Source organism: Alosa sapidissima, chromosome 14 (genome assembly GCF_018492685.1).
Source record: "Alosa sapidissima isolate fAloSap1 chromosome 14, fAloSap1.pri, whole genome shotgun sequence".
NCBI lineage: Eukaryota > Metazoa > Chordata > Actinopteri > Clupeiformes > Clupeidae > Alosa > Alosa sapidissima.
In genome coordinates, this window is record NC_055970.1 from 7,317,987 (window position 1) to 7,331,341 (window position 13,355).

The following is a 13,355-nucleotide window of genomic DNA, read 5'->3' on the forward strand; positions in this document are numbered from 1 at the left end:
AAAGTAATAATTCAGCTCATATTGAGATTGCATTTACTAAAGAGAAATAAGGAGAGATAGCCTGAAAATAGATTGACAATGAAAACAGTAATTTGAGACCTCGAGTTGAACTTTAATTAGACTTGGCAGTTGCACACCTCTCGGCTCCGTCCATCATCTCATCTCAACACAACTCGAATACAAGTGGCCACAATGTGCCAAGTGGAGGGACTTCCCTAAAAGGACTGAGGTGCTCTACAGCATGGGCCAATTATTTTTGTAAAAACTAGATGTAGATATTCTGGATTTATCGCTTAGGCTGGCCCAGGACAAATGAACCCAAAACTCAAAATTTGCAATAAGGTAATCTGGGCTAAAGCTAAAACCTCCTACAAGAGCCCTCAGGCATAGTTTTTAAGGATAATGAAGCTATACAGCTCTTCTAGGAGGTTCACTTACTCGGGTGTCAACTTATCCAGGTTTGTCACTAAACCATATACTTGGAATATACCCCTGGTGATTCAGTCAGAATATGAAAAACCTGAACTGTTTTCCATGCGTGTGTGTGTGTGATATATATAAATATAAAAACACACTCTTTTGATCCCGGGAGTGAAATTAGGTCTCTGCGTTTATCCAATCCGTGAATTAGTGAAACACACTCAGTACACAGTGAGGTGAAGCACACACTCCCGGTGCAGTGAGCTGCCTGCTACAACAGCGGCGCTCAGGGAGCAGTGAGGGGTTTAGGTGCCTTGCTCAAGGGCACTTCAGCCGTTCCTACTGGTTGGGGTTCAAACCGACAACGCTCTAGTACAAGCCCGAAGCGCTAACCAGTAGGTCACGGCTGCCCCCAAAGGCCACGGCTACCCTACCAATTGTGTAATTACTTGCGCGCTCCGAGACAACAGACTGCGTACACTCATCATTTGACAAGTCCTGCTAATGAAGAGCATAACCACTTATGGTCTGATCAGAACCACCAACAGCTACATCCCAGACAACTCCAAAACAAGGTTGAAGTCACGTTTTATTTCACAGACAAGACGACAATCACAGTACAAAAACCACACCGCTTAACCAGTAAGTGAAGAACCACGCCATCTTTGTTTCAGTAGCAGGAGCTTCAGCGTTCTGGAGTGAAGCAGGTGGCAGGAAACTGCACCAAGCCGTGGACAACCCTCCAGCGTATAGATTCATTTCATCCCTGTGTGGCACCTAGAAAAAAATAATGGTTTCATCAGTTGATCATTTCTATGGGCATTTTATGGCAGCTGTAGAGAAAAATGTAGATCAGAGACCAAACCAGTCAGTCAGTCACCTTACATCAGACTGAGACGGCAACAGGATCAGATCATTCTTCAGCTACAGCTTGTGTATTTTCACAAACCTCTCAGGCCGGGACAGCTGCCACAGGCTAATCTGGATTCACAAACAAGCCAAACATAATCACCCAAACATACTTAGGGGGTAAACACTATTCTTTGCTTTTAAAAATCAGGGAAACCAATCAGTCAGCTAAACTCAGACTGGGGCGGTAAATCTCATCATGGTTATGTTGTGTAATGTAGTCAGAACAGAAAGATACTCACCAGCATAATATGGAGGAAGAGAGTCTGGAAAGAGTCTTCAGTGCAGCACGTCAGCCAAACCTGCAAAAGGACAACTCTGCTTAGTCCAAGACGCATGTATTCACGCAAAAGATAAATACCCTACAGACTCAAGCCAACTGGCCACATCAGACAGTTGGTAACCCCAACAAGTCATCCCCTTGCTACCCAGGCAACTCCAGTGGGTTCACCTTTTCAGGTTCTGGGGTCAACACTGGGTGTAAGACATGTGCAAGCTTCATCATAATGACCATTAGCTCATATTTAGGCAACTACAGGCCTACAGATGGACAAACTCACCATGAGGACATGGGGAGGAGGCCCAAGGAACCATTCTGCTAAACTGATTAAAAAAGGATAGACATTAGTTTGAGTGTTAAATTAAGTCAGTCACTGGACCATGTTGCATTCCTTCATCAGGGAATTGACTAACTGTGCAATCAGTTTCAAAAAAAAAAAAAAAAAAAAGAAATCTCAGCAGGATTTCAGACGAACAAGATAACTTGCAGTTTAGTATTAAAAGGATGTTCACACATTTAACATGGTCACATCCCTAAACACCACAAAATAAATAGGCATGGAAACCAAACTTGGTGGCGGTTGAGACTAACCACATTCTGAGGACTGCTTCCATCCGTGCAGAGTTGGGGCTCTGAAAAGAGAGAACACCCTCAACCATGTGTCTAGGCAGTAGAAACGATAGAATCCACAAAATGCTTGCAAGAATCAGTTAATTAGTTCTCAACTTGAGCTTCAGACGAACGAGACTTATTGAACACATCATATATCTTGCCAAAACCAAGGGTTGACTGACTACACAATAAGTCTGAAAATGTAGCACTTAAGCATACTGTAAGCATACATAAAGACTGAACTAACCATGCTTGTAAAACCTTGTGATGTGGTCTTCACATAACTTGATGCTCCAAGGAACAGAAGGTGAAGTAATGAGCATTGTAGGAAGGACATTGTAGAAATTCCATTTAGACTAGTTTCTCAGTAGTACATTACTTTTCACATTGGTTCAAAGTAAGAAGTGTATACTTTCCAGAAACTCAAACTCCACAGAAATGTAGTAAAAAGGTACAACTCACATTAGGATCCGACCTGAGGATGGCATCTAATCATAGAATATGAGAATATGAGAAACTGTTAAAAACACATTAATGTAGTTCCACGCAGTGAAATGTCTATTTGCCTGATCAGTGCTTTGGTGACTAGTATGCCATCCGACAGATGTCGTCCAGAAGTAGAATGGGTATACGACCCAATTCATCCTTTCAGATACCAGCAAAACAGGACCTATTAAGGCAGGCACACTCACCCCCAGGTAGAGGAATAGGATCTACTTTCTCACGGGATCAATGTTCCATCCTAAAGTAAGGGGAAAGAAGTACTTTAGTCGATGCTCCTGATAACCAAAACGTCCAACTATCTCAAGTACCACACCTGATCAGACTTTGGAGACTAGACTGCCATAGTACATGGAAATGTACAGAAAAGTATGGGACGAACCCAATCACCTCAGAAAGCAGATATGATTAGCAGATACTATATGCTTCCCCTAGGCTCTGAAATTAGGAAACATGGCATTAAATTTCATTCTTATGCAGACGATACACAACTATACCTTTCCGTAACACCTGACGAATTAACTCTGTTAGCCAAACTTGACACATGTATGAGATATAAAGACGTGGATGACAAATCATTTCCTGCTTTTGAACTCCGATAAAACAGAAGTCATGGTTGTAGGTCCTAAAAAGATGAGGGATATCCCATCCTCATCACAGGCTACATTTACTGATCTTCGACTATCCTCATCCACAAGTGTTAAAAATCTAGGAGTTACGACCAAGACCTATCACTAAGTAATCACATAAATCAGATTACCAAAACTTCATTTTATCACTTAAGGAACATTTCAAAGATAAGGAAGTCCTTATCCTTACCAGAGGCTGAAAAATTAATCCATGCTTTTGTAACCTCAAGAATTGATTATTGCAATGCTCTGTATGCTGGCTGCAATAACACCTGTCTAAAGAGCTTACAGCTTATACAAAAATGCAGCTGCTCGCACACTCACTAGAACTAAAAAAATATGAACATATTTCCCCCATCCTGGCATCTCTACATTGGCTGCCTGTTAAGTCGCATTGACTTCAAAATATTACTTCTAACGTACAAAGCCATTAATGGCCAGGCACCAGAATATATGAAAGATCTCCTAGTCCCATATAACCCGCCCAGACCGCTACGATCACAGAATACTGGCCTTCTTGTAATTCCAAGAATCTCAAAAACGACAGTAGGTGGCAGAGCTTTCAGCTATCGCGCACCCCTCCTCTGGAATAATCCCCCTTCCTCAATTCGTTTAGCAGACACCCTCCTTATTTTTAAGTCTAGACTCAACATACCTCTTTACTGCCTACCATAGTTAGGTATGGTGCGGTGTGGAACTTCACCCATCTCGGGGATTTTGAAATGGACCACCCTGCTGAGTCCTCGTGTGACTGGCACCCCAGTCGCACGTGAGATGGTGGTCACTGACCATACCTGCGCTGGTGTCGACTACCCCTCACCATGCCTTAGTTATGCTGCTATATGCTTTCTCCCCAACTCTCAACTCTCGTGCCCATTCTCACTATGATTTACTGTAACAATATATAGCACCACTGATCACTTCTTGACATTAACCACATTGATTTCAAGTAATACTAACCCATTCTACATTTCTCCTTCTCCCTTACTGTACCTCACTTGTGAGGTATATCACCACCAGTCATCAACCATCCGTGTGCCTGGCCCTCCTCTTACCCATCCCACCTGAAGTCCCATCCTTGACTGCTGTATTACCAAAGATGGTTGATTACGAAGATTCTTCCAGAGAGGTCATTTCCTGTCCCTGGAAATTTAAGCAAATAGGGTAGCAGTACACGCCCTGCGAATTTATGCAGTGATCAGGCTCCCTTTTTTACATCGAGGTTTATGGCAGAATCCAAGAAGTTCCCAGAATTTGTCAAACGTCAGTCATACGTCAGTGACACGCCCCTGTGCAGGCGGGAACTGAACCAGAGCCCGTCTCTGACTGAACTCCACTTTGCCCTCATAGACATGAACTAGGACGACCCATCTTGCTATGCATTCATTATCTTTGGTATTACTGTCCCCCTACCTGGATTCCTGGCCCGTATACAGCCCCATCGCCTGCCTATGACAACTCGGCCCAGATTCTGGCCTGTCTGTTGACCCACCACTTGCCCCCTGACAACTTTCTTTCCTGGACAATTCCAACACCGGACTATTGCACTCACTAAATCATGATTAATGCTTTATCATACCGGATACGTAATCCCCCCCACCTCTTGTAACTTTCACCGCAGGTGCTTTAAACACCATGTCCTATTCCCCACACCTGAATGTCATATGCATTCGTCATTGTTTACAGACCTTACTGTCCGTATTGACCCTAGGCAGATGGGTCAGGCCCTTGAGTCGTGGATCTGCTCGAGGTTTCTTCCTATGCATCTCCAAGGGATACATGCATCTCTAGGGAGTTTCTCACCCCATGGGCCTTCTTTTTCTTTTCTCCCTCTTTTCTTTTTATCCGATTGCCTACATTCTGTAAAGCGCCTGGATAAATGTGTAATGTTTTGGCGCTATATAAGCAAAATAAATAGAAATTGATTAGGGAGACAAGGCACACAAACCAGCTTACCATGAAGCACATCTTCATGTAGGCCTCTGAAAGGCTTAGACAACCTGAAAAAGAAGCCATACATTGTGTAAACCAGGCTACCCATGATGCGCACATATTTGCCATGAGGCAGGAGTGTCAGAAGAAAGGCTGGCATCACTGAAGTCAGACATATGCTTGTCAATCTAAATTCATCACTTCACACAAAGGTACAAGGCCCTTTGGGGAAAAACTACATACCTTACAACCACAGGACTTATGAAGTTGACAAAACTGCTGGCAGCCATCACACACCTGTGAGGAAAGGAAGTCAGACATATGCTTGTCTATCAATACATTAAATCACATCAAAGTATGTTGATGGATGATTGAGTATGTTAAGCCTTGCATCACCAAAACCTGACTTGAGCAATAAGTGGGCCATGTAAAAAGTGAGCTTAATTAAAACAAAGTGGCAACAGTTAATTTTAATGAAATGCTCCCCAATTTGTTAAGCTTCAGAAAGACGAATGAAAAGTTAGTTTAGTTTCTCTGTAATTCCTTACTTTTCACATTGGTTCAAAATGAGCAAAGTATATTAGTCAAAGAAACTTGAACGCGACAGATATGGTACAAAAAGGTGCGACTCGCATCAGTTTAGACTGCATCCTCAGGTCAGATTAACCCTTGAATGAGGGGAACAAAAAAAAAAAAAGTTAACATTTGGGTATTTCCACAAAGTGAAATGTCCATCTGACTGATCAGTGCTTTGGTGACTAGTTTGGCATCCGACAGATGTCATCCAGAAGTATAATGGGTAGAACCCAATTCATCCTCTCAGATACCAGGAACACACACACACACCAAATTAAGGCAGGCACACTCACCACCTTCAGATGTGTGGTCCAATTCCACATGGAGCCATGTTCAGTCCTACAGCAAGGGGAAGGAGGTACATTAGTCAAGGCTCCTGATATCCAAAAACAATCTCAAGTACCACATCTGATCAGACTTTGGTGACTAGACTGCCATGGTACATGATTATGTAGTCCAGAAAATTATGGGACGAACCCATTTAATCATCTCAGAAAGCAGATATGATTAGGGCGAGTCAAGGAACACAAACTATACCGTGAAGATCTAGGCCTCTCCTGTCCATTGGGAACCAGGGTACCCATGATATGCACTTCTGTACCGTGAGGCAGGAGTGTCAGAAGAAAGGCTGGCATCACTGAAGTCAGACATATGCTTGTCAATCTAAATTAATCACTTTACACTCAAAGGAACAAGGTCATAAGAGTCAGACATATGTTTGTCTATCAATATGTTCCGTCACATCAAAGTATGTTGTAAAACAAGTGTAAGGCCAAGATGCTCACCTTTGCACAGCCTTGGTAAGGCATGTCCTCTAGATCTAGAAGGCAAAATAGAATAAAAGGTAAAGAAATGCACCACCTAGTGACACTGTGCAGTAAGGTAATCACTTCAATGGTTCTTCAAAACAAATTAAGCAAGAGTTCCAGAGTGATCATTGAGACACTTTGGCAACCAAGGAAACAAGATGCCATACATTTCAAAACATGCTGCACTAGTGCAATTACCGTAGTTACCAGACACACCTATACTAGGGAAGATCAGACATCACGGTTATACCACAAAGATGCACATGAAAACACTTGCTCATCTTGAGGCTCCCGAAGACTCTCCGATCAGAAAATTAAAAGTGCAATCACTACCATTCAGTACAGGTCTGTGAAATTATCATCATGGAGAGCCATTCGCACACAGAGCCACATTGAGAATTATTTTCAGAATTTGATGCTATAAAAACAAATCACAGATCCATTCCAGTTATCAAATATTCCATTGTGTAGTTTTGCAGTACCAGTTTGTAGATTTTTGCTCATCGTCAACAAAGTTTGACCCCAACTACACAATGAAATGAATCTAGCACTTAGCCATAGTGTGGGTTTTACACAATGCAACACTAACCATGCCTGCAAAGACTCATGATGTGGTCCTCCCAACACTGACAGAATACCTGCTGCAGGAAACAAAAGGTGATGAGCATCTGGATAGAAAGCATTATAGAAATTCCATTTGGACTAGTTGCTCATGTATTTCTTATCTTTCACATGGTTTCAAAGTGATCTAAGTGTATTCATCACAGAAACTTGGCCTTGGAATTTTAAGAAAACGTTGGAAGACTCACTTTAGTTCAGATGACATCCACATGTCAAGACCTTCAATATTAGAAAAACTGTTAAAACCACATTATGGCATTTCCCAGTAGTGAAATGTCAATTTGCCTGATGAGTGCTTTGGTGACTATGCCATCCGACAGATGTCGTCCAGTCCAGAAGTATAATGGGAAGAACCCAATTCATCCTTTCAGATACCAGCAAAACATGCCAAGTTACGGCAGGCACACTCACCACCACATCGAGGTGTGTGGTCCACTACCACACAGAATCAGGGTCCAAGCCTAAAACGAGGGGGAGGGAGGTACATTAGTTCAAGCCAAAACTTACAAAAGGTCTCAAGTATCACATCTGGTAATTAAACTACCTCTAAGAGTAACTACCTCTAACTAGTAAGAGAGAATTCTGGAGTAATCACTACTGAGACACTTTGGCAACCAAAAAACAGGAATAGAACAGTACCACTCACACGAGAACAACCTGCTATATTAGTGCAGTTAATAAAAATAAAAAAAAACAACCACCTAAACGAGACTTTCGGACATAACATCAGTTATAGCCACAAGACACATCCCAGACCTTTGCACGATCAAGCAGAAAACTGGTGTTATTTGAGGGATTTATTCTGCGCTGAAGCCACACCTTATCTAAGCCAGCCAGCTGATTGTAATTTGCACAATCTTTTTACAATGCTTGTAGCTTAGTTTTCTATTCAAGGTGTTTCAAAATAACTCCTTGATTTTGGTTTACAAGATCTTTAAAATTCTGGCATCCAGGAAAGAAGCATCTAGAATATGAAGGCATGATAAACGTAGACAGGCACTCTTAACATTTAACCTCTCTGTTAAAGTGTAACAAACTCACAGAGGTAGAAATCTTCTACTATTTGCAAATACCAATTAGCACAACTCTTCATCCAAATCAGCTAATCAGTGATTTCACCTGTGTTAAATGTGCCTGCAGAAGGAATTCATGGGTTTCATCAGGTCCCTTCCCACAGGTGTATACAATCATGCATCTTGAGTATGAATGCAGACTGCATGGTGCTTGATTAATACACCTGTGTAAAGGGACCTGATGAAACCCATGAATAGGCCAGTGCCATGTTTTATCTACCGCTCTGGAATAGGCTACATGGCTTACAGTGGAGAATGAAATTCCTCAAGGAAGTGTAATCAGTCCCATCTTATTTAATTTAATGATTAAACTGCTTAACTCTCAAAAAGAATTTCAAGTTTTTGCCTGAAATTGCACTGTGCCTATTTACAAGGGCATTGTTCCCACCTCTTCTGGGGCCTACCATCAAATGTTGGACCTCTATAGAAAGCTGAGACCTCTAGTTTTCGTAGGAAACAGTCAAAATAAATGTGTGATGTACTCACAAAGAGTTACAGAGGCTAGAATATAGTTTTTTCTTTCTGCCGGATTACAAGCATCTCTGAACTGACCACATTTCAGCCCTCTAGGTCTCTTGATATCCCTTAGAAACACAACTGAGCCCTAGCACCAGGTCTTGTGAAGTTGTGTGCAAAAGTAGATCAATATAGAATGAAAATATGAGTGCTTTAGACTATTATTTGCCAAGGTTTGCCCATGCGTTTTGTAAAATGCCTATGGATACTCCCCATAGGACTTTTTGTTATCCAAAATGCATACTGACAATCAAATGCTTACTGCACATGAACCCCTTTGTGTAGAAGCATAATCCTGGTCTCAAATGAAAGGTAACACTTTGAGTTTTCATGCTTGAAATTTGGATTATACTTCAGGGGTTCTGATATGGAATGACTACACTAAATATGGAATGATTACAAAAATGTCTATTTTTGCATTTACTTTGTTGGTTCAATGAGTGTGTATAAGATAGACTATACATCTGTACAACTAATATTGGATAACACAACATGAAGATTCAATTTCTATGGATTCTTGTGAATATTTCAGTACCCAATATGTTGCATCTACTTATTGTGCTGCAGCTACACTGCAGCCAGAAGTCAGGATAGCACCAAAAGCGGAAGGGGGGGAGGGGGGCATTGTGGATCAAATTTAATTGAGACATAATAAGATTAATCTGAGAATGTAAAACACTATACAGATTGTACATGAAAAAAGTTGTCATTTTTGGATTCCCAAGAGTCAAAGCTTTGAAATGGTGTATAACATTACTATGCTAGCAATATGGTGCATACAATTGATTTAGAATGTTGGGGGGAGGTGGGGGCAGGGGGGTAACCGTCCCGCCGGCGGGACACTGAAAATGATGTGGTTTTAATGATATATTTATAAAACTAGGAAAAGGAAGTGATGTATTACTGTATGCAGATGATGCGGTAATATGGGAAAGAGGCAGAAATATATATAGCCTAACAACAATCATGCCAAAGAAAATTCAAATATTAGAGCAATGGGGAGTTGATTGGGGATTCAAATTTTCTATTGAAAAATCAAATGTTATGTACTTTACTATGGCTGAGGACCACCATTTATTTATGTATAATCAAATTTTGAAAAGAGTTGTGAAATTTAAATACCTAGGAGTTTGGATGGATGAAAAACAGACATGGAAATATCATGTGCATTACGTCGAAACCAAATGCAAAAAAGTCCTGAACTTGATGAGGATGATTACTGGACATAACTGGGGTGCAGATAAGCAATCTTTAATGGATATTTATATAGCATTAATAAGGTCAATTATAGATTATGGAAGTCTAGTATATAGCACAGCATGTTAAACTAATTTAACAAAGTTCGACAGAATTCAGTTTAGAGCATTAACAATGGCCATAGGTGCTATCAAAACAACTCCAACAAGTGCTATTCTGGTAGAGAAGCTCCACTTACTTTAAGAAACACTAAGCTGGCTTTGACATATAGGGTACGACTGATGGGGGATAGTAATAATCCAGCAGCATCAGTACTGAATGATTGTTGGGAGTATCAAACAAAGGCTAAAGCACATAAATAAATTAGCATAGCAGTATGGTATTAAAGATTTAGAATATAGTCCTGCAAATAGCTCTGAGTGAAGTCCCTCCCTGGATGCTACCAATTCCAGAGGTTAATATAGAAATACTGAAAGAAAAGAGGGAATACCCTGATGATCAGAGTTTTGCATATTATAGTAAAATATATCTATCCTCTTCATTTTATGGTTTTATTAAAATTTTCACTGATGAATCAAAAGACCAAAATGGTCATTGTGGAATAGGAATTTACATTCCTGAATTTAAAAAAGGACTGAAGTACAGATTGAATAATTACCTCTCAGTATACACAATAGAAATGAACAGCTCTAAGGTGGATAGAGGAGATAAAACCATCTCTCTAATATGCTCTGATTCAATGGCTGTACTGCAGAGGTTTGAAAGTGGTGATTCAGTCAGAGAAGACCTACTGATTGAAGTTAGAAATATATTATTAAGTATTAGAAGCCTAGGATTAATGGTTCAGTTTTGTTGGGTTCCAGCACATATTGGAATTAGAGGAAATGAAAAGGCAGATGGATTAGCCAAAAAGGCACTAAAAAATAAAGAAATAGAAATCAATGTTCCAATAGGGAAAGGAGAAGCAACAGGAATGGGACGCTGAACCTAAGGCTAGACACTATTACAACAATCAGAAAAATATTGGAGGAAAAAGAATGAATATGCAAAATAGAAAAGAAGAAATAGTGTACACAAGATTAAGAATGGGACACACACTAAATTCAACACTGAAACTGATAGGAAAAAGTGATGGTTTATGTATAGAGTGCCAAACACAGGAAGATGTGGGTCATGTTTTATTTATATGTAGGAGGTACAGAGAGCAGAGACAAACATGGCAAGAATTAGATGAGAACATTGATGATATTCTTGGGGAACAATTATGCAAAGAGACAGAATTAGAGCCTTATTTACTTTCCTGAAAGACACTGAGTTAATGAATGAATGAATTTAAATTTTTGTTTTGTTTTGATTAGTTGTTTATTTGTTGGTTTCTGTTTTGTTATTATTTATTATCTCTAGATTTATTTTACACCTTTCTGATTGAGTAGCCAAAAGTTCCAATAGCATCACACTACACACTCCTGTACAGTAGGTGGCGGTATACAACAATTAAATGATGTAATCTGCCAATAAATGAAAGAAGAAAAAGAAGGCTACATGGCACTTTACCTATGGTCACCTTACACAAACAACTTTGATAAGGTTTGGGAAAGATTCTTGAAAGATTGTAGTCTTTTAACTAATACCCCCCATTCAAGCTTTACTGAAAAGACATAACCACTACATAGCCTACACAAGTAATTTCACCTATTCATGGGTTTTCATCAGGTCCCTTTCTACAAGTGTATTAATCAAGCACCATGCAGTCTGCATTCATAATCTAAGTGTTTGATTTTATACACCTGTGGAAAGGGACCTGATGAAACCCATGAATACAAGGTCTAAAGCAGGGGTGTCAAGCTCATATTAGGTAGTGGGCCTGATTTGCTGGAATGAGACCTCGTGGCGGCCCGTCATTGTTATGGTCAGTATCATCATTATCATTTTCTGCATGGGTATCAGAGTGTTATGTGATTATCAATTATGACCAAACAAGTACACAATAATGTACTGTCTGCTGTCATATGCTGCTCTTTCTCTCTTGAAATGCCCGACTTCCATGTTAGTTTTTCTGTTTTTCCTTCCTGAGGATGGTTTGTAGTGCTAGGTTATTAATTTATCATATCATAGAGATATTGCTTATTACACATTGGTGAAGACAACTGGATCTTTTTTTCTAATTTTTCCTTCCTACCCAAATCATCTGGGGGGCCGTATGAAACCTGCTGGCGGGCCTGATCTGGCCCCCAGGCCTTATGTTTCCCAGGGTGTCCCTGGTCTAAACAAATGTCTGATTTTGGTTTACAGGACTTTAGACCACGTTTATACGTACCAGGGTATTCTTAAAAACGGATATTTTCCCATCCTTCCCCGTCCGTCATGCCAAGTTTGAGGCAGCAACCAATCAGTGGCTAGGTCCTGCCTTGATGGATGACTTATATATTTATTTATTTCAAAGCACATTGGAATGTCAATGTCAATATATAGGCCTAGATATTATTTATTTGATCTTTTATTTATTTCACTATTTATTTATTTAAACTTTTATTTATTTAATTGTCACAAACATTCCAGTTTACATGGGGTACGTTCTCTTCCAAACATGCTCTCAAGCAGAGACTGTTGATAAAGCTTTAAAATTAAGAGACCACTGCAAATTTGAATATGACCATCAAAATACAGCAGCCATGCCATGTATCAAAACAAAATCTGTATTTTTGTAATTTTGCATACACAAAAGTGTGTATGATGTACTTTCAGTTGGTGATTTGATTAAGTAGAGAACATCTGCAGCAACAGACGCTCTACCTGACAAGGCATTCCATATAACCTTATGTCAATAAAGGCTAGTTTTAAAGTAACTAATGCTCAAATAACTTTCTTAATGCCTCATATCCTAATTTACTTTCTTGATGTTCAGTAATAGATGTTCTACTTTGCATCAGCAACAATGACTCAATGACTAATTCAAATGAATGATAACAAGAGGCCAGGTCTGATTTAAACCACATAGCATTTGTAAAATGTTCAGTTATTCAACACAATCACCGTTTCATCACAGTAGTTGCACAATTTAGTTTGCAGCTGAAAAGAAACAAACTTGTTTGTGTGCATTTGTTGTCTTAATTTATATATGCCAATAAATTTGGATTCAGGCAGTCACATGCAACTGTAACATCCTACAATCATTTAGTAATCACAGGCTGCTTAGTTGAACAACAAAGGATGTTAAATCTGCCCTCAACCAGCAGCAGTAGGCCATGCATACAGGAAAAACGGGTTCAGAGAGCCATCG

At 40.0% G+C, this 13,355-nt stretch overlaps 2 long non-coding RNA genes and 2 other non-coding genes across 15 annotated transcripts; all 4 read right to left on the reverse strand.

Moving 5' to 3' along the window:
• Nucleotides 1–992: 992 nt before the first annotated feature.
• Nucleotides 993–2,664, reverse strand: LOC121681389. 2 transcript variants are annotated; one of them, XR_006022105.1, is made up of 6 exons: nt 2,469–2,664; nt 2,201–2,241; nt 1,890–1,932; nt 1,572–1,631; nt 1,306–1,401; nt 993–1,186 (listed from the first exon to the last, which is right to left on the reverse strand). It is a non-coding gene; the product is annotated as an uncharacterized LOC121681389 (long non-coding RNA). The 2 variants fall into 2 exon arrangements; XR_006022104.1 differs by having other exon boundaries at nt 1,890–1,927; nt 2,469–2,662.
• Nucleotides 1,471–1,536, reverse strand: LOC121682551. Its single transcript, XR_006022622.1, has one exon. It is a non-coding gene; the product is annotated as a small nucleolar RNA SNORD31 (small nucleolar RNA).
• On the reverse strand, nt 1,712–1,839 carry LOC121682554. Its single transcript, XR_006022624.1, has one exon. It is a non-coding gene; the product is annotated as a small nucleolar RNA SNORD22 (small nucleolar RNA).
• A 16-nt stretch (nt 2,665–2,680) lies between the features above and the next one.
• Nucleotides 2,681–8,375, reverse strand: LOC121681390. Of its 11 annotated transcripts, none has more exons than XR_006022113.1 (11): nt 7,936–8,259; nt 7,478–7,750; nt 7,258–7,309; nt 6,645–6,679; nt 6,397–6,496; nt 6,153–6,198; nt 5,527–5,580; nt 5,308–5,351; nt 5,040–5,211; nt 2,914–3,160; nt 2,681–2,709 (listed from the first exon to the last, which is right to left on the reverse strand). It is a non-coding gene; the product is annotated as an uncharacterized LOC121681390 (long non-coding RNA). The 11 variants fall into 11 exon arrangements; XR_006022115.1 differs by having other exon boundaries at nt 2,685–2,963; nt 3,113–3,160; nt 7,936–8,255; XR_006022117.1 differs by lacking the exon at nt 2,914–3,160 and having other exon boundaries at nt 2,684–2,709; nt 7,936–8,253.
• Between the last annotated feature and the right edge of the window lie 4,980 nt (nt 8,376–13,355).